This window comes from Sapajus apella, unplaced genomic scaffold (genome assembly GCF_009761245.1).
Source record: "Sapajus apella isolate SASKATOON/1434 unplaced genomic scaffold, GSC_monkey_1.0 scaffold1, whole genome shotgun sequence".
Taxonomy (NCBI): Eukaryota; Metazoa; Chordata; class Mammalia; order Primates; family Cebidae; genus Sapajus; species Sapajus apella.
In genome coordinates this window covers 49308726-49333499 of record NW_022436941.1, presented here as the reverse complement: position 1 = coordinate 49333499, position 24774 = coordinate 49308726, and the positions used below count along the sequence as shown (strand labels likewise).

At 36.2% G+C, this 24774-nt stretch overlaps 1 protein-coding gene across 3 annotated transcripts in view; it reads left to right on the top strand.

Moving 5' to 3' along the window:
* Nucleotides 1-24774, top strand: part of ADGRV1 (adhesion G protein-coupled receptor V1) — a 565868-nt gene that overhangs the window by 330943 nt on the left and 210151 nt on the right. The gene's annotated exons all lie outside the window — the stretch shown is intronic.

The following is a 24774-nucleotide window of genomic DNA, read 5'->3' as shown; positions in this document are numbered from 1 at the left end:
TTAGCAGGTGAGAGAATTCAAGGAAGTGGTAGCTTGCTAGGAAATGAGTTCGCAGGGCTGTGAATGTTTTTTCATTAGTGGTACGATTTCCCAAATATCCCATTTCATTTTTGTGTAAAAGGTACTTTTCCATCTCATCATGCCTACGTTGAGTTACTTTGCCCACTAGGGGGCACTCTTTTCAAGCTCTTTTTACCAGGGTGTCCAGATGACTTGCCACAATAAAAATCTGTAGGCATTTACTCATCTTTTGTGTTTTTATTACTAAGCTAAGGTTTTGTACCTAGCTTCTTTTGCAAGTAGAAATGCAAAAGAAGCTAGGTACAAAACAAATAAACAAAAACAACTTCCAAATGTTTTGGTTGGTACCTATTTTTCAAGGTACTAGTTTGTAGAGAGATGCCTTTTAGAAAAACACAACGTGTTCAATATCAAGTGTTCACTAAAAGTTCTACTATAATCTTTAAAATAGTAATTTTGTCTCTGATTTTTTTTCAAATGTAAAAACATATGTATCTCTAAGTGTAGCTTAGTTGTGAACAATTGAGAATATTAAGTCACCATAGAATGCATTGCCACAAAAAACAAACAGTGGTTGTGTCAGGAAAAGCTTTCAGATTAAAAAAATCAGAGAATATAGGATTGCCGTGAGCTCTGTGTGTGTGTGTGTGTGTACTTACACATAGTAGACACACATACTTATATGTATACATGTGAAAACACAGAGAGCAAGAAGACTATACAAAAAGGACACCTGCTCAGTGGCATGCGACAGTCAGTCTTGTCACTCACTGTGCTGGTCACACATTAATATGCAGGCCTCACGTATACAATTATACATATAAAGTTAGAGTTATTGGTGATCCCAGAAACAATCACTCTCTGAAGATTTTTAATGAACTTCAAATTGAAATTGGTTGGTTTACTTAAAAAGCATGATTTTTCAAATTTTTTAGTGTCAGAGCTTGAGATCTAGTCCCCTCAATTTACTCACTTACTGAGTGTCTGCTCTGTGTTGGGCTTTGTGCAACGTTTTGTTTATGCCAGTAAACATACAGACAAAATTCCTCTGCTCATGCTGTTTATGTTTGGTGGTAGCGGGGGGCAAGGCAAGGGTGCACACCAGGCAAAGATTAATTGCAATGAAAAGGGTAATGTTGTAAAAGGATTAAGAGCGTTAGAAGCAGAGCTATTTTGTATAAAGATGTCAAGGTAAATGTCTCTGAGAAAATACTATTTGGGCAGAGATCTGAGGGAAATGAGGAAGACAGCTATGCACGAAGCTGGGGGATAACATTCCAGATAAAAGGGGAAAGCAAATATAGTCCTGAGGTTTATTTTAAGGACAGTAAGTGAGTCTGGTTCTGGAATGTGAGGGAGAGTTGTGGGAGATGAAGTTAGTGAGATGTGCCAGGACCTAGTAGGTTTTTTTTCCAAATGAGATAGGAAATCACTGGCAGGCTTTGTGCAGAAGAGGGGGTTGATTAGACCAACTTTTCAGAGAATCTCTCTAACTTTTGAGTTGATTTGGCATTCAGAAGCCTTCACTCTTAGGCCTCTGTGTGGTTCTCCTTGCAAATGCTCTGCCCTCCAATCCTTCTGTTTTTTATTTAGGTTACTTCTGTCTGGAATACCCAGTTTCTTGTAGAGGGTGTGAACCTCAGTCCACACACAGAGATATGTGAGGAATATAACTGTTTGTTCACAGATGAATTGAGCCCCATTCTTCTGGGTAGTATGAACAATCTGTCAATTCTGTTCTCCTTTGGCCTTATTCTGTGCCTGCACGTAGGTCCTTGGGGACTCTTGTGACAGTGAGCCATCTAGGGAGGTAGGCAAGGGGCCTGTCTCAAGCACACCTGCCTAGACACACACAGATTGTAGCCTTTCTACTCCAGAAACTATTTCTGAAAAGTAGCCATAGGTTCTTACTGACCACAGGTCCCTAAACTTCTGCAGGGGGTTTGTCTATTCTTTCTGGGAGTTGGCATAGTCTCACCTAAGTTCTTCACTCTCTGCTTCCTCTTCATCTCTCCCCTTCTGACCCTACAGGTCTCTAGATCTGTTCTGGCCTAGCATGGGAAGTTTTGCCCTTGCTCAGTATTCTTCCAGGCCTTTGATCTCTTCCTTATCTTCATTATGCTTATAATTGATGTCTTCCCTGGGCAGTGAATGCTGCTCAATCTTGCTATTGCTTGAAAGGGTGGAGACTACAACAGATAAAAAGGAAAACTAGAGGGGAAAAAACCTTGGTTATTTCAGAACATTATTCTGCCACTTACCCTTCTGAATCTGATAAAATCCTGCTTGTCTTTTCAGGCCCATTGTGTTTATCCGCTCCTCTTAGCAACCTGCCCATAGCTACTGATCTCCGTCACCGTAAGAGATAAGCACTTCCTCTTGTGCACTCCCTAGGCATTTTGTTTGTGTCCTCCAGCCTGACCCTTGTTCATTGGTATCATGCCACCTTTTGAATTGTTGTTCCAGACTTTCAATTGTTGGGTCCTTGAGATCACAGGGACCACTACTTCGTAAGGGTTGTTTTGTTTTTGTCTTAGACAGCTAGGCTGCCATAACAAAATTCCACAGACTGTGTAGCTTAAGCAGTAGAAATTTATTTCTCATCGTCCTGGAGGCTGGAAAGTTCAAGAGCAAGGCACTTACAAGGTAGATTTTATTCTGAGTCCTCTTCTTTTGTCTTGTACGTGGCCTCTATCTCATTGTGTATTCACATGACTTCTTCTCTGTGTGTACTTGGAGAAGGAAAGAGAGCAAATTCTCTGCCGTGCCTTACAAGGGCACTAATCCCATGATGAGAGCCCCACCTCCCTAACTTCATCCAACCTCATCTAACTCTAATTACCTCTTAGAAGCCCCATCTCAAAATACCATCGCAATATGGGGGTCAAAGTTTCAACATATGAATTTTGGAATGACACAAATGTTCAATCCATAACAGTTTTGTTTTCTTTTGTTTTGATCTCTGGCATTTATGATGGTGCCAGTTATAATGGAGAACAATAAATGCTTGATCATGAAAATAATAAGCATATTCACCTAGACAAGAAATCTTTCCTGTTCCTGTCAATAAAGTTCAAGGCCCTCCAATAAGAAATTATATTGTTCAGCTCTAATGTTTGTCAAAAAAGAAATTAATACTTTCACATACTCCATAGTTTTGCTTTTAAGCCATTTTGATGTCACAAGAAATATAGAAAATTATATTTGTTAGCAATGAGGCTGCTCATGGCCAGGGGTGAGTAGTTCTAGAGCTTTGCATCTCTCTACTATATTCAATTCCAACTTCCACACCTCCTAAACCCTGACTGGTTCCAGCTGGCTCAGGGGAATAGTTGTAACCTATTTGGTCTAGTTTTGCTTTCTAACATAGAGAATAGAGATTGATTATGCTTTTAAAACTTATGGAAAATCATAGTTATTCAACAGAAAAAGTCTGTTAAAAAAAAAAAATGGGGCAGGCCGGGTGCGGTGGCTCACTCCTGTAATCCCAGTACTTTGGGAGGCCGAGGCGGGTGGATCACGGGGTCAAGAGATCAAGAACATCCTGGTCGACATGGTGAAACCCCGTCTCTACTAAAAATACAAAAAATCAGCTGGGCATGGTGGCGCGTGCCTGTAATCCCAGCTACTCAGGAGGCTGAGGCAGGAGAATTGCCTGAACCCAGGACGCGGAGGTTGCAGTGAGCCGAGATCGCGCCATTGCACTCCAGCCTGGGTAACAAGAGTGAAACTCCGTCTCAAAAAAAAATGGGGCATGTGACTTTCTAATACTGCTTTTGTTGTTGCTGTTTCCTTTTTAAGTTTGTGGGGCCCACAAAATTTATGTCTTTACACCTATACACATAACTCTGGTATGTGTTCAGCACAATTAGGAAAGACAGATGTGTGTCCACATGTCGTATGACCCGAGGCAGTGTTTCTCAGAATGTGGCTTGAAGTCCACCTTGATCATGGTAACCTGGATTGCTTGTTACAAATGAAGTTTTTCCAGCCCAGGCACAGTGACACACACCTGTTGTCCCAGCTACTCAGTAGGCTAAGGCAGGAGGATTGCTTGAGCCTGGTAGTTCAAGGCTGTAGAGTGCTGTGATGGTGCTTGTGAATAATCACTGCACTGTAGCCTGAGCAACATAGTGAGGACTCCACCTCTAAACAAAACAACAAAAAAAGCTTTTCAAAAGTTTTAAAAGAAGACTCTTACATGATGAGGCCTGAAAACCTGCATTTGTAATTACCAGGATGATTTCTGTGTACCCTAGATTTTATGAATCATTGCTCTATGTGGAATAGTAGGCATGTTCTGCAGTATTCTTCCAATCTTCTTGAGTTCTTCTGGGCCAAGATATTTTGGATTATGGATCTAATTTAGTTATTACTGGGTCATTCTATTTTTTTCTGTATATTTCTAACACCATTAATTGTGGTGTTCTCTTTTCTCTCTCAGGCACACACACACGTACATGCACACACACACTCATATTTTATCTGTATATGAAAATATATATACTTATATATCACTTTCAAATTTGTAAATATATTTTTGTATCTCTTTAGGATTTTTTAAAAATGACATCAATTGTACCTATACAAAACTTCCCCTTTTAAAAATGTGTGCCTTTTTTTCTTAAACTCTGTTTAAGTTTTATCTATTTTATTGATATTTTCAAAAAACAAGCTTTTAGTTTTGTTGATTATCTCAACTTTTTTCTAATAAATATTTTATCTTCTTATTTATTTTCTTCTACCTAATATGTTTACATTTTTATCTTTACTTGGCTTTTAAATTAAATTTTCTCTTTTTAGTTTTGTTTTGTAAACACAATTAAGTCTGAATTTACCTTTAAGTATCACTACAGCTGCTTTCCAACAAATTTTGACATATAGTACTTTTCATTGTCATTTTATTCTAACCAGTAATTTCTGTTTTAATTCTTTGAATTAATTTAGGTGTGCATTTAACGTTTCTTAAACATATGTTTTTTTTTTTTTGCTGCTTTTTAATTGTTGAGTTCTAATTTAATAATATTAGATAAAAATGTAATATATCTAAAATGTCTTTATTTTGACTATGATCTTGCATAATATAATAGTTTGACAGGGTATAAAATTCTAGGTTAATACTTATACTTCCTTAGCACCTTGAAAATATCATTTCATTGTTTCTTGCCATCTGTTGTAGCCAGTAAGTTTATTGTAAGTCTATTATTCTAATGTAGATAATTTGTATTTTCCCCTTCTACTTGACTTTAAGATTCTTCAGTTTCATTACAATATATATATTGATCTAGATTTATTATTATATATTCCATCCTTATTTTTTCTACTTAGTAGTTTGCACTTTCATCCTAATGGCTTGTGTATTTCTTTAATTCTGGAAAATTCTCAGTAGTACTTTTCATATACTTTTATTATTTTCTTCTTACTCTTTTTATGGAAGATTTGTTAGAGGTCTTTTCTGTAGCAAGAATATTATTTCATAATTTTAAGCAGTATCTTTCTGTACTACATTCTAGGCGAGTTCCTTAGTTTTCACTACTCCTTCATTAGCTCGCTCTTTGATCCCACTTTGAAGTTATCCCATTTATTGCGTCTTTTAGTTGCAGTAACTTTATTTTTTTGAGTTTTAGGCTTTATGTTTTTCATCTTTACCTATTCTTATTTCAATTCTGACTGTGTATATTTGATGAATTCATTCTTTTTATTGACAGTTTTGTCTTTATTGATCTCTGGCCTTTGTTAGCATGTTCTTTTAATACCTTTGTCAGATTGTTTCATGAAGTTAATTTTATCTAGAGTGCATTTATGTTCAAATTGTTGATTTTATTAATTGACTTTTATTTGCACCTGCCCAGTGTCTTGATTTTTGCTCCATTTCTGGTTTACAAAAACATTTGCTCGTATTTATCCTTGGCTGTCATTTTTACTCCCCAATCTTATTTTTTTTAATCCATCATTGGTATGTATTTAGAAGTGAAGTTTCCTGTGTGAACTCATTGTGCATCTTCAACTGAGAGTCCCAAACAGCCTGGTTGAGTATGAGGGAAAAATTTTAAAAGGAATTTTATTGGAGTTGTCATTCAATAGTTTTTAATGTCACTTAGGACAAAAGCAGCTTTTTCTTTCCTCACATCCATGTTGGTACTCATGGCTCTGAAACGTTTACTTTGAATTAATTTGAAGCTATTCTAATTTAGATTGCCTTAATTTTAGAACTGTTTAGCTGTTACTTATAATTTACTTCTTAAGGCAGTATACTACCATAAACATTGAAGAGTATGGCTTTTTTGAGGGAAAAGATAACAGTGAGATTGGCAATGTTTGAGTGCCAAAAGAGATACTGATTGAAGACTTCCCTAATGAATACTCATATGAAAGCTTTCTGTGATCTTGTCTGGCTGTGACGGTGCTCCCTCTGCCAGAACCTCTGCTTAATTCCCTTATCCTTTTCACTCAACACATACTTTATTGAGCATCTATTATGTGCCAGGCACTGCTCTATGCACTGGATACATGACAGCAGACAGATCATATAAAATCTCTACCCTCTTGGGACCTACATTCCAGTTTATTGTTAATTATAGCTTTGCTCAGAGAGGGTTTTTATTAATCACTAAAACACTGAAGAAAGTATAATTCCAGGATTGTTTATTTTACAAAATATTGGTAGGAAAGGTAAAGTGATGATTTTAGGATCTGCTTTTGTTATCTTTCAACCCAGGAAGTATATCCAGAGGAAACCACTTTTATTCTTATCACATTTCTGGAAAACTGCCCCAAGAAATCCTAACCACATACATGTATACTTGTGTTTCTCTATTTCTGTAGTAAATCACTGGTGGAAGACTATCAGTTATTCTGCAGTTATTGTTATAAAGATAAAATAAGCCCAGTAGAAGATTGATAATCTGTTTTTTTTTTGTCTGTCAATCAAAGGTGCCAGTTTTAGAAAACATGTTCACTTCTTCCAGCTTGGAAAACAAAGTTAAACTAAAGCAATGAAAGAGAAGCACATTGTCAGTTTAAACCTGAAAGTTACATTTTAAAACATAATCAAAGAAGGGGCCCATATTTAATTAGATACAAGATACAGATTAGAGTTGCTCTCATTAATTAGGTAGCTGCATGAGGAATTACTCTTAAAAGCAGTTTTAGGGTATTAGTTTTCATTGACTTTTGACTTACTCATTTTGTTTTGATCTGCTTCTGTGATTAATGAATTTTCGAGCAATGACGATCAGGTTAATTTGAGTTCGTTATTCAAATACCAGGGCCTAACAGATGGAACACTAAACTGAAGGTCAGGAAATGTGAATTCCATTCTAGGCTCACTGCTGCCTTTCCACGCTATTTGAATTTCTTCTGCTTTGTGAAGATATTTGTGGACTAATGTTACTGTGAACAAAGTGCTCTAAATGACAAGGATATAAAGTACTATGAAAGCAATTGTGGAAAAAATAATAATTTAGTATAAAAAGTCCCTCTTGTTCATCTGGGAATAATATTTAGAATTCATAAACAGCCTTCTAGGGGAAATTGAGATACTATACAGGTGGCAGAATTGCTTTTTTTTTTTTACTTGATTTTAAAATGTAATACTGATACTTGAATAGTGATTTCCAGGTTTGTAAATACTTCCTGGTCCTACTCTCATGTGAGCCTTATAAAAGCCCCTTAAGTTGGACCATTTTTCTGTGTGGCCTCATGTGGAAAACAAACAATAATCTGTTTTCCCAGGGAGGTTGGGAGATTAGACACATTTGTATTGTCCTTCAAACCTGATGCCATTTTAGAGCTCTCCATGTAAGAAGAGCCTGTCATTCTCAACTAACCTCGTATCTTCATAGTTCAGGAATCACATGTTTTCTCAAGCATATAACTTCGTTTTCTTATTTTCCTTAGGCCTTCAAAATGCATTGTCGACGTGTTTTCTTCTTAAGTTCTGTTCCTGTAAACAGCTCCTCGCATTTATTGCAGACTAGTAGAGCAGTGAAAGAGCTGCAGTTATTTCAGGGAAGAAATATAAATAGGCTAAGAATCTACCTCCCTCACTGACTGTCTTTAAGGACTTGGATATAAATCTGCTTCTGTCTTATCCAAAATATGAGTTGCTTTGATTTTGTGAAATGCAAGAGCACACTCAGTGTTCACGCTATTCCACAAAGAGGAAATACAGTATTATCTGTGTTATTGTCAAGTGTTCACTAAGAATCCAAGCTAAGTCAAAAGGCCAGGTATAGTTGGTACTTACTGTGTATTTATGAATCATCCACGATTTTGATGCGGCTGCTGCTGCTGCTTCCAAACTTGGCCATTGCCAGCAATGGAACTTTACACAGGTGAGTTGGCTGAGTTTCAGTACAATGCTCTGTTTAATTGTAAACATACATGCACTGGTTATAAATAAAGTGGTATTTTGTACACATTGCTATGTCTACAGTCACAGTAAATTTGCTTCTAAAACAAAATTCCTAAAATAGAGAGGGAAACATGTATCAAGAGCTTGGAAGTAGGCTTTAGGATGTAGCCGGCAGAGGTTTTGGTCACAGGACTCATCTGAGACTCTGAAGTGGGGATAGAGCCCTCCTTAGTTTAGTAGAGAGCATAAGATTTGTCAGAGGTATATTAGCACATAAAAGGGTTCTAATTCCTTGACTGAAAGAGTCAGCGACCCTGTCACATTACCCTCATCTTTTCTCTGTTCCTCTTCTGCCTTCTCCAGCACACGCATAAACACACACACGGACACACACACACACACACACACACACACACACACACAGAGTCACATACTGCAGGTCTAGAAATACAAACATCAGAAGCCAAAACTCTACTCACAACAGGTTGTCATTTTGTTCTTCAGCACTAGAAGGCAAACTGCAGTTAATATGGTGTGGCAGCTGTTTGATGTGACTAAATGTTACCTTTTATTTCATCAAAATATGTTTCTATCCTTTAAACTGCTTTTTTTCCTCTTTGAATTTTGGTAATAACATATGCTTACTCTGAAAACAAAAACTGCTTTGGAATAGTTTTTCATCTCACAGGTACTATGACAGAAGAGGCATGACTATTCCGTACTCAAAATATAAAACTAGTGGACTGCTTAAAATGATGCCACTGTATCAGTAACATTTTCCAGTTTTCTCTTTGTCGGATGACTCAAGACTGTTCTGTTTACTCCTCCTGTCTGTACAGTGAAAAAAAACAAAAAGGATAGTCAAATGAACTTTCCTTGAATTCTTTGCAAATGATTTATTTCTTTAGAACCTCATAAGCCACAAACAGAACAATTATACAGAATGACTTACAACTAGCCAAGGGATAAAAACTATTGAACTACCAGAACTAGGAAAATAGATGAAATGCAAAAACATATGATAATAAAATGCAGCTACATTTACCTTAGATTAATACTATTTTTTTAGGTAACCAGGTCAGTAATAAATTATTGAGTGATATGCTGCGATGTTTTTCAGTTTGTGGATTAATTTCACAAACTGCATGGAAGCAAAAAGCCCTGCTCTGTTCTAACTCAAACAAAAGCCCACAGAAGGAGAGAAAGGATGCTGCCAAGGCTGGAACCAGCCAGTTTGAACCGGCACTAGTTAGTAATGACAGAGAAAAGAGGTGGGACCAGCGCAGGAAGGAGGAGCACTCGACTCAGAGGGGAATTACATTCAGCCACTGCCTCGTTTCACAGGTTCACTGTAAAGGCCGTTTAGAGGATGTAATTTAAATGTGTGGTTATAGGCCTAATGTTTTGACGAAATTCTTATTCTTCTGTGAAAAAAGCACAGAAATAGCTGTTTGTGTTACAGCAGTGCTTTCTGCATTTCCTCTCCTGGGATTTGCCTTTTTTCACCTCCCATTCAGAATAGAATATGGATACTGGTAAAATAGCATCCATAGCTTTGGACATTTCCTGAGAAAAAAATAAAAACAAAACCAGCTCTAGAGAATTTCTAAGGTCATGGCAAGGAAAATTTTTTTTTTTTTAAAGTCTAAGCAGATCACACCGTCAAAAGCAAATAAAACTACTTCAAAACGACATCTAGTTTTTATATGGTAGAATGTGCATAAAGAAACTCCATTTAAATCAGTAGAGACAGGATATTGTTTATAACATCTGGTGAAAATTGAAGTTGCAAAAGACTTTCTTAAGTAAAGGCAATCAAATTGGTTAACATTATATGATCAGTCTTGTGAAAATTTACAATACAAATAGCCATTTTTAAAAATGCAGTGACTTTTAGGAATGAGTTAAATTGAGTGGGCAAGAGGGTGATTATAGGGCTTCTGGTATCTTTCAAGCTCATCATTCTCAAATCAGTTCTGTCTCATTAATTTCAGGGTTTACTACTACTAGGCAGAAATCCAAAACCATTTAAAACCTGCTAGATGGTTTCCACTCTAGGAGTCACTGCCAACTCCCTCCCCCTACCAGAAATATAGGGACTGGAGACAAAACTGGGAGAAATGTCTAACCCAAACACTCTCACGCAGACATCTTTAGGAATTTAAAGATTCAGCAACTTTAGGGTAGATTCTCAGCAGCACAGGGGTAATCTAAGTTCAGGTGCATATGAAATAAAACCCACAGCTAAGTTAGGAGTGTATGTTGACATTTCATTTAGTAGGTGCTATCCAGAATTAACTCATAATATTGTAATGACTTTGGAAGTCAAAATGTGATGATGCAATTGATTTTAAAATTTCCATGATAATTGTAGTCATGAAAAGCCTGAATAATCTAATAATCTTATTTTAGACATTGGTTTCAGTTTTTCTTCTCCCAAACCTTTGTATTAGAGCAATTCACAAGAAAACATGCCCTTCTTTATTCTTCCTCACTCTTTGGTAGATACCCATGGGGGAAGGAATTGTCCAGAAATAAGAGGGTGTACAAAAAGCTTATTTAATTTAAAATAAGTAATTTTCATTGCTAACTAGCCACTTTTTCTTTGGTGTTGACTCGTTGACACCATACATTGGCCAAACATTTAATGAAAGCTAATCTGTATTGTAGCCTTAAAGTGCTAAGATGATAGCAAGTGAGTTTATGATGATCCCATAATCTTTGGATAAACGTATGTACTGGACAATAAACTAAAAAATGCCAGGCAGTCATCGATTAAGAAAACTCTTAAGTAGCAGACACAATAATGAATTAATTCTGGAAAAATAGTGGACTAGGTGTATTTGGAAAAGGCTACAACTTGAGTTATTCCCTGGAGGAGGGGTCAACTGGCTGAAAGGAGAGAGGAGAAGGAATAGTATGAAATAGCTATGGAAGATTGGAGAGTTTCTCAGGTTTAATACTATATCTTGAGTGTACAGATACAGTACAGATACAGCTTGAGTGTACAGATACAGATACAGATTGTAAAGTTAATATTTTTGTAGGTCAGGGCTCAAAAACCCAAATGCCTTCTAGGGGCCAGGAAAGCTATTTCAGCGAGACCCTAGGGACTGGCAGAAGTGGTAACAGGTAAATATGTGCCCTAAGAGGAAGCCATTATTTACTTCAACCTAACCATTCCCTGTGGCAAAGATTTCTTATTTTTCAAGAGAAATTGATTATCTGAACTATTGTTCGAAATACCTGAATTTTTAAAACACTAAACAGGTCAACTATACCCATAACTGCGTAGGAAAAGGGGATCTTGGAGCTTTTTAGTCAGGCCAGAAATATGATGAATATTTTAGGAAGGTAATCACAATGGTTACCTTTTGGTGATTTTGAATGGGAAAAACCTGTGGACCCAAGCTACAGACTCCAGGAAGCCTTTTCGGCCCCTTCTGCAATTAGGAGTTAGGAAGACATTGGAATAAGGAATCAGCAAGACGTGGTGACTGATTAAACTGGCTATCACATGTGTTCTTTAGGGTGCTTTGGCTAGGGGGTTAGATTGCAGTTCTTTAAAGCTGGCCTTCCTCTGTCTCTCAAAAAGTATTTTTTGCCTGCAATATCTGCACCACCTGCCTCTAGCCACACTTCGCTTGTAATTGCTCAGAAAATTGAACAGTGAGGGGTGGGTGGATTGGTTAGTTCTCAAGGTTCTTCTGAGATATAGGATGTAGTGGGAAAAGCTTTAACACCTCATCTTACAATCAGAAGACTTGGAAGCAAGTCCCAACTTTGCTACTTCCTGGCCTTATGAACCTGGCAAATTCTTCCTCATCTTGGGGCCAAAGCACATGCTGTGTTCCCTGACCTGCAAAATCTCTCTCTTTACCTTTACCTGACTGTCACTTTCTTGTCCTTAAGATCACAGCTAAAATGTCACTTCCTCAGAGAGGCTTTCCATGACCTTCCCATCTAAACTGGAGCTTCTATCAGCTTCCTTGGGCTAATGTAACAAATTACCATAAACTGGGGGGCTACATGTCCAAATTCAAGATGTTTGCAGCAGCATCCTCCCTCTAAAAGTTAGGGAAGAATCCCTCCTGGCTCTTCTGAGCTGCTGGTGGTTCCCAGCAATCCTTAGTGTGCCTTGGCTTGCACTGCAACACTCCTACCCCTTCTTCTGTGGTCACATGGCCTTCTTCCCTCTGTGTGTCTGGGTCTCTTCATGTGGCCTTGTTGTAAGAACACTGTTCATTGGATTTAGAGCCCACTCAATTCTGCAAGACCTCATTTTAACTAATAACATCTACAAAAATTCAATTTCCAAATAAAGTCAACTTCTAAGGTGCCAGGTATACATGAATTAGGGTGGGGGGTGGGCACTGCTCAACCCAGTACCAACCCCCTTTTTAAATTATTGTATTTACTCTATTTGTAATTACATATTAATTTGTTTATCTTTCTAACATGGAAATTCTATGAAGGCAAGTTTTAAGTCTGTTTTATTCATTTCTGTATTCTCAATGCCTAGGTAATTTTTGGTATCTAAAAGCTAACCAAAAAGTATTTATTTAGTATATTAAGTAATCTTTTTTCCCCCGGGCTAATTTTCTTCACTGATGAAATAATGGGGTTGGAATTGCTAGTCTTTAGGGTACTTTGCAGTTCCAGTAGTATGTGACTCTGTTTTCTCCAGATGCTCAGTGACCCCAAGTTACTCTGTGAATCAGTGTAGCAGGTATTTACATGTGTAAAATTTTTTATTATGATGATTATACTGTACCTTCCATTTAGGTCCTACTTGAAGAAAAAGAGGAAAAAATAAACACATGACATTGAGATACCTATTGGTTTGCCTGATTTTGAAGAAAGAATTATAAAAAAGATAACCAAAGTTATATATTCTGATTTAAGTGTAGCAAACACTCATTCTGTGCTATGTAGTAAATAGACTAGACATTATGAAGACTGGACCCCAAATCTTCAAGCAATTTACATTCTTATGCTCAGAGTGGCTGGTACCCAAAAGACCTTTCTACCTCAATATTTTTTCTCCCATAGGAGTGTAAAGTAACTCATTTTTTTAAATTTAAGAAGATGTAGAACAATTATTTCCCATGGAAGTTAATTTATCAGTTTGAATTATTTAATTGACAAACTGTTGGAAATATGTCATCAGTTCTGACACTTTTCATAGTACAGTGTTGCTGAAACATCCTCTTTGGGACCTTTAAATGCTGCCAAGAAAAAAAGATCCATTTAATTTCACTGCTGAGAAAATGGGAAGTCCTTTTGATTAAACATGATTTTGTTTGCATTTAATGCAGAAATATTTACTTTTTAAAATTAAATTCCAAAATTTCTAAGCACTTAAAAACAAAAGATGACTCTGTGGCAAAATCGAAAACAACTGACTATATTAATATTTTTAGGCCATTACTAAACAAAAAACTTGTCCATAAACATATTTTATCTTGCTAGAAATATCACCAACACAATCATGGTTATGGTGTTGATTACAGATGCCTTCAATTCAATTCTATCTATAAATTTAGGCCCTGTTTAAATTCTGAGGTTAAAAAAGCAAAACCACAGGGCACTTCATGGCTAATGAACTGAATTCCTTACTACTCTGAAAACAGATTTTTTTTGTTCTTCTCTGTTCTCTTTTATATTCTAAACTGATCACTTCAATAACAAGAGAGGAAGCCTGAGCCCCCAGTAACTATTAGAAGGCAGGACTGGGGCCAGGTATCAGGCAGGACCACTTATTTCCAGCCTTCCCAATCAAGCAGGGTGTGGTTCAAGGCAGGGCTTCAGAGGGTAGCAGGGGTCTTCGGTCTCCAAGGATGCTCAGTCACATGGACTTGACCAACACTGAGGAAGGCATTGGTGAGGGACTTCCGTGGAGGGCATTGGCCAGTCCAGGGCTTGCTTTCAGCACAACAGATAGTAGCCTTGGGGGCAAAAGACTAAAACTGAACTCTATTGAGGGAGGGTGCTAGATGGGAAGGGGAACAGTGGATGATACTTAATGCCTTTGTCCCACAGATATTTATTAAGCACCTACTCTGATGCAGAGCTTGTGCTGGGTGCTGAAGCTATCATAAAGCAGTATAATAGTTTTAGCCAGGCATAGTACTCACAGCTGTAATCCCAGCCCTCTGCAAGGCTGAAGCAGATGGATAACTCGAGCCCAGAGATTGAGCAGAGCCTGGCAAAACCCGTCTCTACAATAAATACAAATATTTGGTGGGGCATAGTGGTGTGTGCCTGTAGTCCTCGCTTCTCTGGAGGCTGAGATGGGAGGAGCACTTGACCCCAGGTGTGAGAGGTTGCAGTGAGCCAAGATCGTGCCAGTCAACTCTATCTAGCCTGGGTGACAAAGTGAGGCCCTGTCTCAAAAAAAGGGAAGAGAGAGAGGGAGGAGGGACAATTAGCAGACTGATACAATAAAAAGTAATACTAGGAGTATGGTCAAGGATTGTCTTCCCAAGGAAATGGCATTTGAACTGAGATCAATAAGTTGGACAAGAGCCACCTAGAAAGAGAATATCCCAGGGAAAGGGAGGAACACGTGCAAAGAATCTAAAACAAGAAAGGGCTTAGTTTATTCAAGAAAATGAAAAGAGACTGCAGTGCCACAGTTGAGTGAGTAATGGGCACAGTGGTATAGATGATGAGGTGACAGAGTAGATAGGGCAAGATCATATAGGGCATTGCAAGATTATGGTAAGGATTTTTAAATACATTGTAAGAATCACTCTGTTAGTGGAAATGGACAGGTAGATCTTTGGTAAAAGAGAATATAATGAATTGAGATTTAAACATTATCATTTTGCCATATCTGTTTGGCTATAGTTATTGAATGGATTTTTTAAAATTTAATTTTAAGTTCCAGGATATATGTGCAGGACATGCAGGTTTGTTACATAGATAAACATGTGCTATGGTGGTTTGCTACACTTATCAACCCATCATCTGGGTATTAAGCCCCACATGCGTTAGCTGTTATCCTGATACTCTCCCTCCCCCCACTCCCTCTACACAGCAGACCCCAGTGTGTGTTGTTCCCCTCCCTGTGTTCTCATTGTTCAGTTCCCACTTATAAGTGAGAATATGTGGTGTTTGGTTTTCTGTCCCTGTGTTAGTTTGCTGAGGATAATGGCCTCTAGCTCTATCCATGTTCCTGAAAAAGATATGATCTCATTTCTTTTTATGGTTGCGTAGTATTCCATGGTGTATAAGTACCACATTTTCTTTATCCAGTCTGTCATTCATGGACATTTGGGTTGACTCCATATCTTCACAGTTGTGAATAGTGCTGCAGTGAACATATGCATGCATGTATCTTTGTAATAGAATAATTTATATTCCTATGGATATGTACCCAGAAATGGGATTACTGGTTCAGATGGTATTTGTAGTTCTATATCTTTGAGAAATTGCCACAACGTCTTCCACAATGGTTGAACTAATTTACATTCCCACCAACAGTGTAAATGTGTTCCTATTTCTCCACAGCCTCCCTCTCATTGGTTGTTTCTTGACTTTTTAATAATTGCCATTCTGACTGGCATGAGACAGTATCTCATTGTGATTTTGATTTACATTTCTCTAATGACCACTGATGTTGAGCTTTTTCTTCATTGTTTGCCACATAAATTTCTTCTTTTGAGAACTGTCTGTTCATATCCTTTGCTCACTTTTAATGGGGTTGTTTGTTATTTTCTTGTAAATTTGTTTCAGTTCCTTGTAGATTGTGGATATTACATCCTTGTCAGATGGATGGATTGCAAAAATTTTCTCCCATTCTGTAAGGCCTAGCTTAATTAGATCCCATTTGTCAGTTTTTGCTTTTGTTGTAATATTTTTGATGTTTTCATCATGAAATCTTAGATGGGATTATTTTAAATGCTGATGCAATTCTCAGGAAGAAATTGGAGCTAAAATACAGGTTTAGGCAGCATTAGAGTATTGGTGGATGAAAGTGGGGATATAAAAGACACATGAAAGAAGGCCCAGAACACCAATATTTAAGAGAGGTAGGAGGAAGAGAAAGCAGGTCCTGAAATCGGGTGAGGAAAGTCAGTACAGGTACTCAGGCAAGTGTTAATAAAGCTGCAATAAATATTTACTTATTAATAAAGCTGCAACAAATATTTCACTAACATTAGCCTGCAGTTGCACAAAATCATCTAACAAAAAGCCAATTTTATAATAAAGTGTTTAACATCTCATATAATTGATTAAAGATTATACTGAAAGTGGAAAACAGAATGGTTGTATGAGTACTCCAAATACGGTTTCTACTGAATATGTATCCCTTTTGCACCATCAAGAAGTCAAAAAATTGTAAGTCAATCATAAGTCAGAGGTCATCTGTATATAAAATATTTATTTCACCTTTATTAACACTAGCCTGAAATAGTAAACAACTCAAATGTCTATCAGAAATAGAATGGACACATTTTCATAATTTCTTTCAGTGGAATACTATGCAACAATAAACAAGTGAAATGTTGCTACATGCAACAATATGGGTTAATCAAACAGATACTTGTTAAGAGAAATAAACTAGGCATGAAATAGTACATGCTACATGGTTCAATTTATATGAAGTTCGTGAATAGCCAAAATTAATGATGATGCAAGTATACCTGAATACTTCAGGTTGCAGGTTACTGACTGGGAAGGGTAATAAGTGAACCTTGAAAGGTGTTAGAAAAGTTCTATACCGTGATCATGTTTGTGGACTTTATATAGGTCTGTGTGTAAACTTTAACTATAATTTAAAGTGAGTGCCCCCTACTGTGTGTATGTTAGACTTCCATCTAAAAAATTAAAAAGCACATTTCCTTAGGTATCTTAGGATAGTGAATGGAGAATCAATAGATAGTAAATAAAAGATATCCAACATCTGAATAGTAGACCTAGAAAGTAATAAAAGAGAAAATACAAAGGAAGAAATTGCCAAAGAAACAATAGCATAAAATTTCCCCAAATTAAAGAATATGACCCCTGAAAGCCCTTCAGGTGTTTAGCAAACAAAACAGAACAAAGCACATCATTATCATGACATTTTAAAACACTATAAATAAAATCTAAAAATTTCCATAGGACCTCCCTCTCCCCACCAAAATGTCTCATAGCAGGAATCAGAATGGCGTCAGACTTCTTAACAGCAATACTGGAAGGCAATAAAATATTAACTTTAGAATTCTGATCATACATTATTTCTATCCCAGAATTCTTTCCTGTGATTAACAGAAAAAGTAAAACATTTCAGTCATTCAAGGCCTCAAAAGATTACCTTCATCATTTGTAATCTGGAGTTACTTTATCTGAGACAGCCAAAAGAGATGTGCTTCACTAAAACAGGAGAGGAAGATGTGGATTCCAGGAAATATATGGCTATGGACAGCATAGGAGAAACACAAGAGAAATTTTTAAGGTGATGATAAAGGGAAGTCCCAGGTAGCAGCTGTTTTAACAACCTTTCTGTTATAACCTTATTATAAAACTATTCAATCTTGCAAATCATGTAATACATGCATTCCTCTTAATGAATATAAAATTAAAAATGAATGGGAAATTCGTAAAAAAACATTATAGATATAGATGGCAGAGGTAATAAATGGAAGAGCAAGTCCCAGAATAGGTTACCAAAAGGACAGGTGGTGGGAAAAAAGAGAGAAGATGTCACCTTCCCACTACAGGGAAATTCTCTAAGGGCTTTTTGCCTAACAGGGTGTCCTTGCACAGAACGGCTGGATTTGGTTAGAGTCTGAAGAAAGCATTCTGAAATGCCTTTGAATGATAAGCCAGAAAGAAGCAAAAAAAGAAACAAATTATAAAATGTTAAAGCTGTAAGACAAGGTGTATTACCTTTCATCCAGCCCAGCCCTCTCTTTTTAAAATGAACTGTGTTCCATTGACTGTTTGGAAGTGACTTACAGTGCAGGGTGCTCTGATGTGGTATTTCTTTGACAAAGGAGGGATGCCTTTACTGAAGTTTCATTAATCATTTCCAGAATAATACATTGTTAAACATGAACTTTGTACAATGGTTGATCCGTGATCCCTATCAGCATCTTAACAATTGAATGTTTCTGAATGTAGGGGAACTGGAGATACATTCATTAAGATGTGGTAGCCATTTCAATTAAAAATGTAGTAATGAATAGATTTTAAAGTACCATGCCACATTTTAAACTACATTTATCTCCTGGATGAAAAGGAATGTCTCATCATTCCCGTCTTTAAGATATACTAGTATACTTGTCTTGGTGTACATGTATTGCTATATATCAAGGTAATTACACTGTTCATTCTGGAGAGGAAATATTCCAGGTGAGAAGTAACAGTGGAAAGGGGGAGGGATGAACATATTTAAATCTAATTTATTTATTTATTATTTTGAGATGGATTCTCCCTCTGTGGCTCATGCTGGAGTGCAGTGGGGCGATCTTGGATCACTATAAACTCTGCCTCCCTGGTTCAAAAGAGTCTCGTGCCTCAGCCTCCTGAATAGCTGGGATTACAGGCATCTGCCACCATGCCCAGCTAATTTTTGTATTTTTAGTAGAGACAGGGTTTTGCCCTGTTGGCCAGGCTCGAACTCCTGACCTCAGGTGATCCACCCACCTCAGCCTCCCGAAGTGCTGGGATTACAGGCATAAGCCACCACTCCCAGCCTTAAATAACTATTTTAAAAATAAAACTGATAGAATTTAAGAACGAATTGTACAGGATGAGGAAAAAAAGGCAGTCAAAATCTTGAGTAACTTAAACTGCTGAGTGATACACAGACACTGGAATAGTGAGAGTACTTTAGTTGAAGAGGAGCAAAATTTCAGCTTAGCACCTTGTGGTGAGTACTTAAGTAGTAAATGAATTATAAATAATGTTCTTTTGTTACCTGTATCTCTCTTTCTATGGGTGATATGGCTAATTAAAAAATAATGATTAATAGTTCATATTATTGATCTCAACAAAGATAAGCCTTGCTTTTCTTTTATATCCTCATTTCCACTTTGCAGAACAAGCAATTTTGTTATAAAAACTGTGGTGAAACCATAAAAACAATAGGCAAAAGGGAAGCTGACATGTGGCTCATGCCTTGATAATTGCATCTGCTCTTTTTGCATCTCGATGGTCCACTCTTTCCAAGTAGGAAACATTTCATTGCTCAGTAAACTCTTCCGTAGAGCCCACCTCCATGCTAGGTAGTCTCTGCCTACTAGAAAATAACTACTTTAATTGGATTGTAGAGAGGTAATAAAAATGCTTGTTTTCCAAAACTGAATTGGGGACAAGTCAGAATTTTGGTTTTTTTTTTTTAAGCAATACAAAGTTTTGAAGACATCTGTGCTCATTTATTGAGGAAAGAGTGAATAACATTTCTGTAATTATTGTGGATTCTTGAAAAATAGACAATAAAATTTTAATCATTTCCTCACAATCTTAAGTTTTTGTCACTGTTTACTCCTAAAAACTAGTATTTTATTTACATTAATGCAGTTTACATTTTATTAGGTGTCAGGGCTATCAGTAATTGATATATACTATAGTTAATAATGTATAGTTAAAGTTTGTAACTTTTAATGGGGCTAGCAATAGGTGAATGTCTCCAATTCAAACTTAAATTTTAAATCATGGATTTGTAAATGTTTCTGAATAAGTTAGAATACTGCATATAACCAATGTTTATTCAACAACTATATATTAAATTTTCAGATCTTAGCCAATATGCTCAGTGCTAGAGATACATTAAAAAATAAGATCCCTGCCCTCAAAGTGCTTAAGATCTGAACTTAGAATTCATTAAATCCAGTTATAAGGAATTTGTGCTTTCTTTAATTTTTTTTTTTTAGGCAGAGTCTTTCTCTGTCACCCAGGCTGTAGTGCAGTGGTGCAGTCTTGGCTCACTGCAACCTCTGCCTCCCAGGTTCAAGCAATTCCCCTGCTTCAGCCTCCTCAGTAGCTGGGATTACGAGTGCATGCCCAGCTAATTTTTTTTTTTTTTTTGTATTTTTAGTAGAGACAGGCTTTCACCATGTTAGCCAGGATGGTCTTCATCTCCTGACCTTGTGATCCACCCATCTCTGCCTCCCAAAGAGCTGGGATTACAGGCATGAGCCACCACACCCAGCTGGTACTATTTTTAAGAATATAAATTATACTGTATGTAAAGCTGTATTAATTTTTCCAGACAATAGCTAAATCGCCATAATAATACTCTCATGCAAATCAATGGCAATACTGATAAAGCTCAGTTATTTGTAATTTTTGAAGTAAGAATTTTCTCTAAAGATTGAGTACTGAAATTTCTACATAGATGTCAAATTTAAAAAATTTTATGTGTCTGTCCAAAACTTCATTATACTAACAATGTATATTTGCCCATAGTCTATGGTGTGCTTTTAAAAGTCTTTCTCCCTTTTTAGTGCTGGTTATTCTCCACTGCTAATCTCTGTGCCCTGCTGCTACCACATTCACCTCCATCTGTTTTCTCTCTTTCTTTTGATTTCTGCCACTTCTCCAGAGAATATTCACTGTCATTCAAAACAACTGATTGTCTATGGGTGTTCTTAGGCAGTTGGGATGCACTTTTCTTTCTGATAAGCCAGTTGTGGAGTACCATTAGTTATCTTTGTGCCCTTTTCGTCTTCCTTGCTGCTGGCTGTTCAAGAGTACTACCTTTGTGTTAAAACTCATTTATGATGAAGGGAGGGAGTCACAATACACACTGGGGTGTGTGGAAAGATGGGCTACCCTGACGTCTGGAGCATTTTAAACACTTGAAGTTGCTGAAAGGCTGATCTACAGATATCCAGGACATGTAATATAATTAAAGTACAGTTGAGTTTCCAGAAGTCCTTATCTTACTCCAAATATTATTTTATGACTTAGGAGAACATTTTCTATTTAGGGCTTGAACTCAGGTAAGCTGTCTGTACAGATAATAATAAGTGGAAAGTGTTCAACTCTCCTCTAAAATTTCTTCCATTTAGATTCAGAAGTGAACTTTTAGGTACATCTTGACTTGTCTCTCTTGATTTGCCTTGTTTTCTTCTACACAGAGCTCTTTTATTTCCCATCTGCTACTGGATTGTCTGTATCAGGAATTTTTCTTTATTTTTTAAGAAAGCTGCTTAAGTTTCCTGTTGATAATTGTTTTGTCACCTATTTTGTCAGTGAGAGAATATAAATTTTAGTGTTCACATAAAATAAATAGAAAGCAAGTTTAACAATTACTCATTGAAAAAAACCACAGTTTTACTCACCAGTGAGGTTCATTAGTTACTTTGGACCAAGTGTATGGGAACACTGGTATTAACGGAAATATCTTTGAAAACCATGTGAAAAAATCTCAATATTGTCTCCATTAATTCAAAGAGCTAATGGTACCCCTTGTTTGAGTTTCAGAAGTTTTTGTAAAACAGCATAAAGGCAGCAGAGAATAGCAAAAAGAGAATTGAGCTGAGGTCAGGTAAGCGCAATACAAGTTTTGTCATTTGTTAACTGTAAAACCTTTGTTTCTTTTGCTATCACACAGGGACAATAACATTATAGGACTATTATGAGGATGAAAATGAAATCACTTATGTGTAGAAATCATAGAAAGCCTACCACACTGTAAGAATCCAATAATTACTTCCCTCCTCATTTAGTTGAGTCAAAATATTACTCAGTGTTCCCACAGTGTTCAATATTTTAGGATGATTCTAAAATTTTTATGTTTATTTCTCCAATTCTATTAATTCTGGATTTTCTTGAAGGATCTAGTTTATTTTTAGCAGTTTGGGAGTTTTTTGTTTTGTTTTGTTTTTTAACTGCCTACTCAGATAATGAAGACTCTTAACAACTCATAAATGCCTTGATATTTCTTCTCTAACAGTCACACAAAATGAAAACAGCTCTTGAAGAAAAACTATTCAAAGTTTAAAACATATAAAAATGTAGGTATTTAATTTAATTTGAAGTAAAAGTTTGAATTGAAAATAATAATAAAACCAATGTGTGTCATTCCTTTGTAATAATTGTTCTAACATAATTTTCTTGCATAATTCTAAAGGGAAAACGGTGCAAAGAAAAGCGTTAAGGGAAGAGTATGGTAATGGTTGTAGGAAATTTATTTCATTTTTTATTCCTTAAACATTTAGATAAAAAATAAGAACCGTTTTCTTTAAAGACCTGTAGGCATGTGTTTTATTTTTCTAATGTTAATCAAATTTCTGCTATACTCCTTTATTTTAACTATGCCAACAGATTGATCAAATAATTACCAATAGTAATTTAAAAATACTTTATATATGTAAACAAATATTAAGGCAACTAAGTGGTAACTCAACTAATGTGGCTTTTTAATGATAACAAAATATATTAGATATCCACCTGTTATGTAAAACCTTGCGAAAAACATAGGGCTTCTTTTCCTAGCCTTGTTTTTTTTTTTTGTAAAATCATCTTATTTATAAAGATTTAAAAGCCTGTGGTTGAGAGTAGGGGGATGAAATTTATTATCCCTTAAAGCACTTTGCTAATGCTTTGATTTGTATATATGTGCTCACTAAATGTTGGATCTGTATGGGTTAGCATGTTTTCTATTATACATTATAAAATACTAACTCACCGTTTTTAATAGTCGAAAGAAATATGAAAAGGCAAAACTGCTGAGTTAGTAACTGCTACTTTTTAGGCATGCCATACTATCAAACAAAGATGGAACATTATATGTGAAAACATTAGGACAAAATCTTAAAAACATAAAGCTTTACCTTTTCTCTTACTTGCCCAAATTATGACTATGATATACTACATATAAACATATTTCAAAGTCTAAAAAGTATAAACATTTGATATATGTATATATATGTTGCATTTTTCTTTGTTATTTCTATGCCTAGTATAATTCAATGTAGGCCAAAATGTTTAGTTGTGATTTTATATTTCCATAGGTTAACTGGAGACATGTAAACAAATACATTATTTATGTGCTACACAATCCTCTATCTACTAGGATATCTAGTTAATAATGATTTTGTGGCTTAGAAAGCTGACTAATTAATTATAATGAATTCATGGCATACACTGGCTGCTCTATGTTTCTGGTTTGCTTGGACTGAATCTTTGTGTTCCTCAAACTTTGTGTCTGCTGTTTAGTAGTTGCCCGAGTTCATCCACAGAGTGATGGTATTTGGAGATGGGGCCTTTATTTAGGAGGTAATTAGGTCATGACAGTAAAGCCTTCATGACTGAGATTTGTGCACTTAGAAGAAAAGACTGGAGAGAGCTTGCTTTTTCTCTCTCTGTTCTCTGCCATGTAAGGACACAATGAGACAGTGACCCTCTGCAAACCAGGAAGTGGGTCCTCATCAGACACCAGATGTTCTGACACTTTGATCTTAGACTTTCCATCATCTAGAACTGTGATTAATAAATGTTTGTTGTTTAAGCTACCCAGTCTCTATGGGCATGTTTGTCATAATATCCCAAACTGACTTGGACACATTTCTTCCTCATTTAAGAGCAAATAAACCAAAATCATATTTTTCTTGTTTTCTATCTGAAAATAAATTTTCCATTTTTTTGTTCCAAATACCTATATATTTTGTCTATACTTCTTGCCTCTTACCCCAAAGCAGAGAGTCCTGTGTATGTTTGTTTATTCATATATCCCAGGCCTTCTCAAAATAACCCCCAACCTGAAATAGAATGTGATTTAAAATAACAGAAACTTGGCTCTTGCATGTAGCAACCACACAGAGTATATTTGTTGATGGAATGAGTGAATGATTAGATAAAGGAATGAAAAGATGATTCTGATTTTTTAAATATTCACTTATTGAAATACTTTCTCCCTCTTGTTTATCCTTTTATAGATCATGCGACACTTTTGTACTTGGTAAAGAGTTCTAACTAAAGCAATTGCACAATAAAAGTAGTCTTTAATGTTGGCATCTCTGCCAACTTTTTACATTGGATAAAATATTTGGGAATTCCACTTTGTAGTTAAAAATATAGGCGTACATAGCAGGGAAAATACAACTCTCTCAATAATTAAAGACAAGCAATCATATCCTCGATGTAATATGGGAAGGAATAACAAATGTTTTTATTTATAAGAAACACCTAATATCACTCCACTCAGAGAAAACACATTGATTTGTTTTATGCTTCAGGCAGGGAAAGTATAAACTTTGGAGTTTGCACAGTAAGATAGGCTATGACCTATGAGTTAATAAACACTATTGTTAGATTTGTTAGAATTTTATTAGTCTTGTTCAATTTCTCTTCAATTCCATCCCATAAGGTTTCCTTTCCAGCTGATATGTATGCTTATCTAAGTCCAAGGAATTCCATGAGAAGTTGAATCAAAATTTTTTTTTTTTTTTTTTTTT